The sequence below is a fragment of the Lonchura striata genome, chromosome 3 (assembly GCF_050655825.1).
Source record: "Lonchura striata isolate lonStrDom1 chromosome 3, ASM5065582v1, whole genome shotgun sequence".
NCBI classification, from domain to species: domain Eukaryota; kingdom Metazoa; phylum Chordata; class Aves; order Passeriformes; family Estrildidae; genus Lonchura; species Lonchura striata.
Genome location: NC_140705.1, coordinates 67,586,144 through 67,592,710, shown reverse-complemented (window position 1 = coordinate 67,592,710; position 6,567 = coordinate 67,586,144).

The following is a 6,567-nucleotide window of genomic DNA, read 5'->3' as shown; positions in this document are numbered from 1 at the left end:
ACCTCCCACTACTGCCTTTATATATGCTGCACAGTGAGATGGCAGGAAATCAAGCAGTTACAGTGCTCACCACCTTAATAATTCCATTCTGAAAAGTTGTGAGAAACTTCTGAATCGTCAGATCTCAATGAATTTTCTAGATTCAGGGGAACATATTTAGGTCTATAAAGGAGTATTTAGTGATTTGGAGAAATTCTTCTGAAACAGATCTCTGATCTCTCCACCTAATGCAATATAATGGTACTTTAGGCTTGCAATTCATTTTCCCAAAGACCATATAGATCTTATGAATATTAGCTTTCTGCTACAGACATCTGAAGGCCAGACTGAGAACACATTTATAAAAATGATAGTCACTGCAAAGGAGGTACTAATATCTGGCCTCATGATTATAATGTTTCATTACAGAAAATAACCAGCAGACTGGAAAAGTACCTTGTTGTTTAACTGCAAAGTGATTATTTGGTGTATTTTCTTCAATACACACAAGTCCTTCCTTCTGCCTGCAGAGCCTGTCTTAAAGATATAAAAATCATTTTTCTCCAGATACTTTACAACTCAGACTGAGATGCGTATGTTCCAGGTGGGTTTTAGACATTAATTAAAAAAAAAAAGGTTTTAAAGGAGAACAAGGTGGCTGTATTTAATATACAGAACCAACAAAACCTTTTCTACACCCATTCAGTCACATCCCCCATACTTGCATGCATCAACAGTAACTGAATTTCCTGTCACAAAGAATTTCTGTTTTTGAAAGATATTAGGAGAGCTCTTACTTGAAACATATATTTGATATCTGATCTCAAGCTGCCAAAGAGCTCCTTCAGCTGTTTGAGGCTCAAAGCAAAATCTTTCCTGTTTTTATTACCTAAACTGACTTAGGGATCTCGCTAGCAATAACTTGATTGATTCTTGAATACCTAAAATACAGCAACAGCCATCTTTCTCTCTGATCTGTAAAACTAAAGTTGAATGTAGCAAGCAGGGAGAGAAAAGGGAAAATTACAAGAAATTAGTGAATGTCCTGTGGGAACAGTTTCTACTGCTCAGTAGAGTGAGAACTGAGAAGTGAAGAGAGGAAACCTAATGAGACGTTATTCTAAACCCCAGAATGAAGAGGGGACTTTTGCTACCATTCACTATTCCCAGAACAGACTTATCCCACTTCTCAGGGCTATAGTCCAAGCTGATCTCAATCCTTTTTCTCATGTACCTCAAATAAACACTGAGAGAAAAGCACCATTTCCTTTGCCTAGCAGTAGTCAGAAAGGAGCTGTTTCCAGCAGCTGAAGATGTGTCTTGCAGAGAGTTCACAAGCTGCAGGGTGCTGGTTGCCTATCGTGAGGCTGGAAGAGGGCAGAATTTTTAATATTGTTTCAGCATGAGATAGATGAATCATTTCTTCCAAAGGGTGAAAAGGAGTGTAAAGTGGATAGGACTCATAGGAGGACAGAAAGCAAGCCTGTTGCTCAGGAGACTCATTCCCTTCTTTCAGAGCCTGAACAGATGTGCACCACCCTCTGTCTTTCTATTCCTTGCCAGGTTTCCATTGCCAGTCTCTTTTTCCAGCACCTCCACATAGAACTCCAAGCAAGTGACATTCTGTGTCCCACACATGGGCTTGCTTAAGCAGCCCTTGGCAGTTGCATTCATGGAAAAGCTTAATTTTCCCTCAGAACAGGACAGAGCATAAAGATGAGGGCTTGCAAATGAAGGGAGTGGGTAATGCAGGCTTACTGAGGTGGCTCCTCTGAAAGAGGTGAAGACACTTGGGAGTGAAGTTCAACCTTCTCACATCTCCATCTGAGAAAGCCCAGGGATGAGCATTCAAAAGTTGCAAAGATATGACTTCTTGTCCAAATGAAAATGTGAGGTGTGAAGATAGGTTGAGGAAATTCTGTAACTCTGATATAAAAGTAAAATAGCCTCTGCCTAAGGAGAAATAACTGTGGATTTGATAAGATCATGTCAGGCTCTGTCATTTTTCTTAGGAAGAATTTTACTCTCTGAAAGATGTGAGAGTTGCAGAAAAATCAGGTTGGAAGAGTAAGTTCAAGGTTGTGAAAAGATTTCTTCAATAAAACAGCAAAAAGAGAGTTTTTGTAGTTATGAAGAGAGTAAAATCAAGAGTACCTGGGGGCTCCTTTCCTTAAAGAATAATAGAAGGAAAAATAGTTCTGCAGGAGAATATTTGGCAGTCCTATGTCAGCATTGTTAATTTTTCAGATTATATCAATTAATTCTTATGTAAATATCTATTTAAACTAAATGGCAAGTCACTGTGATTTATTATGAACACTATATGTGTAACCATAGACACACTGCCAGCTTGACTCTGATAGAATAATCAAGGCCCAAATTAATAAATGATGATGACAGATATTGTTGACTGATCTGTCTCCAATATTGGAGGCTGTCTTTAGCCAATTTGGCTTTAAATGAAAGAGAAATAATTTTCAATCTACATATTCATTCTGTTTTGTTAGCAGATTGTCTACTTTTGTTTGCAGATTTGCATGAATTCCTGATGGCAGCTGACTCACACATACTGTAAACCAAGAAATATCAAGTAAAATGCTGTTTGGCAGCAAACTAACTAAAACATATAATCATGTAAATATTGACACTTGACTTTTGTCAGTATATTTTTACATGTGTTTTTCTTCTTTTAAAAAGAAAAAGATAAAACTAAAATTCCTAAGATCCTGTTGGTGATTAATATTTTGTCTACCATGCTTGATCATGCAATGGGCACAGAAGCATTCAAGTTAAACAGGGAAGGTGGCCTGAAGCTGCTCAGACCAAGCACCAAAACACTCAGATTCTCCATATTGCTTTAGAGATGGAAAAAACAGACAGAAAGTATAAAGTATCAAAAACTAGTGGTTCCTAGTTCAATAGTATCTGCTATTTAATTGGAGCATGGGAGGACAAATCAGTTTTCTCATCCATATAAGGAAAGAAAGATTCCTTATGCATCATGTTATCTTTAAAAGAAAAATGCCCTTAAAGATCTGATACAAGCATCATGCTTTTACAGACTGCATTTATTTTCAAATATCGTTATTTTTATGACATTATTAAAAGTAGTTTTATACAGATAGAGAAGCTTCAGAGTCAGTTAAATAGAAAGGTTTTCTGAGGTCTGTTTGCTGTTCATGAGTGTGGAAAGTGGATGTGCAGATGTGAACTGAGGAGCCAAGCATCTTAATATGCCTAAGAAATTATTTCTCACTTTTAACTCTTTAAGGAAAATTATTTTAACTAAACAGTTTGGGTTTTTTAATGAGAGTTAGATTCAATGACATGGAAAATTAGTTAATTAATTTTAATTTTACCAATTCATTTTAATTTATCATTCATTTTGGTGTTATAATATTTTTTTCACATTTTGATGAAATTTGCTTCAATTTTAATGTTAAGACTTCTAATAAAACTTACTAAAATAAAAAAAATATAATACTTGTGAATTTTCAAAAAGTTCCTTGGTTTTGACCTGATTTGAGTTGAGATTTTGCCAGCCAAACAACCAATCAACCAACTAAAGAAACCAATTAATTTCATGTGCTTAACTTGGAAGAGCAACAGGAAAGTCATTTTGTATGTCTCTCATGGTATAGTAATGGATAAATGCTAAGGATGTAGTAAAGTTTATTCTCTACTCACTTTCTTCATACATCCTAGTTGACTTTTTCCTTTCTGTTGCACCACTAACCATCTAACCATTACAGAAATTATAAAGTGTCATACTCCCTTAAATGATACACCCCACAAGTCTTTTTTCATTTTCCTTTTTCTTCCCCTCCATATTATCATATGAGGCTGTAAATATGTGACCACTGTTGCCAAAATGATGTCAAATTAAGTTAGTCTTGAGTCTAAGTCCTTTGCCCCTTTGTTTGGATAATTGTCTCAAAGGATAGAGACCTTGAAGAGCTACTAATAAAGTGAAAGATGTGTTGCTATTCTTAGACAGGACTACTCTTCTTCCATTTCCTGACAGAACTCAGTAGCAACTCCTCTGACTAAGTGGATCTTAGCAATCAGAACATGACTGACAATAGCTCAAATGGCTTTACTGGGAGTAAAGTCAAACGACCAAAGTAACTTACAGAAGAAAACTGTATTCTGAATACAGAAAACTGTATTCAAGTATTTTCCTAACTGCTGAAGATTCTAGGCTATTGCATTATAAAGGTAAATAAATATTTTCAAGTACAGTTTTGATTTTCAAAACACTGAAAATTCTGTGAAATATATGTTTTAATATTTTTTGTTGTTGAGAGTCTGTGTAAGAGGTTTATATAGAAGGGTTTTGTTTAAGTTTAATTTTAAAAACCTCAGGCAGTCCTAAAATATCTGATGGGCATATCAAGCTTTTCTGGTTGTCATTAATACTGACCCATACACATCTGATCTGAGCTATGCTATGCTTCCTACAAGAAGCACAGTAGAAATAAATGTCCTTAAGGAAGAACTGGTATGTCTCAACAAGGTGTTATTTTTCCTCCTACTCCTTGTTTGTGCTTGAAGATTCAAAATCATAGCATCCCTTCATAAGTAAGCACTGTTTTGCCATGACAATGAGCAAACAACAGACCACCAGCAACTTTTTGGTGTAAGGCTGCCACAACTGCCCAAGATGTTCAGTCTTTGTTGTCCTTGAGCATCACAGAGCATAGGCATGCCAGGAGTAGAAAAGGAAGCAAGAATTGGATGGAAACGATAATTCCTAATGCATGGTCATGTTTGTTAGAGTTAGGCTCATCTGGAAATGCTACTTTTTCTGAGAATTTATATTTCATATAGTATTTCATTAAGTGAAAGCATAGGTTTTAGACATTGCTCCTAATATAACAGCTTCTTGCCCAGCTGCAGAGGAAGCTAAACATTGCTGCAACTGCTTTTTGTTGCTGTGAAAACTATAGCACATTCACCTTCACATAGTTTACACAAGTATGATAAGAAATACCTATAAAAACACTGTTTTTCTCTTGCCTCTAATGTCAATATGTTGTGTGAGGGAGGAAGCTGGGAGGAAATTGAAGTTTTCCTCTGAAGGATCACAAATCTGTTACTCATTAATGAGGTCCGTGTAGCTCTTAATTGCCAGTAGATTTACTGTGTAGAAAAAGAGCACAGCAGACATCCAGGAAGACACACAGGCAGCAGGTGACCATAGGTGTAACTGGTGCTTTCTCTGCTGCAACTTGCTAAGGTGTCTGATAAATATGCCAAAAGGGTGTAAAAATTTTGATGGAACATGGCCTGCATTTCTCATAAAATTGATATTAAAATCACAAGTATTTTCTACTTAGGACAAGCCCTCAGAGGAAAAGAACCCTCTGCCTGTTAGGATAAGTTTGGTGATGAAGCTGGCTACCACATTGCTTTATCAGCTGCTGGGTTTGTGAGGGCTGGTTCTTAGCTTGTGGTCACTTTTGTGAAAACTGCTGAAAGAAATCATCATAAAGACAAAGCAATTTTTCACAAATTCAAACACCTTGGCCATAAAATGGAGAGTTGTAAGCCATAAGTAGCTATTTTAATAAGCTGTATGATATATACGATTGCAAAATGCCAGTATGTCCTATCACTGAGAATTATGGCCTTGGCATCTGTGAAAATCACAGAATCATCTAGGTTAGAAAAGATCTATAAAATCTTGATACCAAGTGTAATCTATTTAGAATGGCTAAAATGTGAAAAGTTGATCTTGCTTGGGATGTAGATGAACAGCATGTTTTTCATTTTGATAAGAGGTACTAAAATAGCACATACAGAAACAAACAGGACGGAGATAAACTGCTGAATGACAGAAGACAACAGGGTTGTTGGGTTTTTTTCTTTTTTTTTAAGTTGCCATTTGAATCTAACAGACCTGTTATTGACAAGACAATAAAGAAAAATATTTTTCTAAAATTTCTTACCATATCCAGTGGGAACAGGCTAGAAGAACTAAAATTTCTAACCCAAACAAATACGTGCTGTTTCCAAAGGCAGGGCAGTTAGTTTTCACATCAGTACTTTTTAGCAATGACAGTGAGAACTCTGTTGTATCACACTTGGGCTTATGCCTGACAGCAGGCAAGGGAGAGTTATGTGAAAACCCTGTATCTGGTATGCTTTATGATACTCAAATTGCTGCTAGGCACTGGATGATGGGAGTTCTGTATGAAGCAGCACTCTGCAACATGAATGCTCCCTGTCTCAGGCCACTGCCCAGACTCCAGTGTGCATCACCCACAAGGCAACACAAAGCAGAATTCACCTAATGCCTCATCTTGCTTAAAACACACTGTGTGCTTTGTTTTAATCAGGATCTTAATGCTAAATCATACAAAAACTGTCTGGATGCCTAATACATACCTTTTTTTTTTTTTTATCAGGAGATTCTTATAGAGAATATTAAACAGATAAACACTGTAAAGGGTCTTGCAGTTGGGACAGCTGGGGGGTCATGGTTGTCTCCTGCTGTGCATGGATAGGCTTCATTGTTCTGGAGTAGCCAGATGAGCGGGCTACCATGAAATGTCAACATTTTGCTACTTCCTTTTCTTTTGCTCA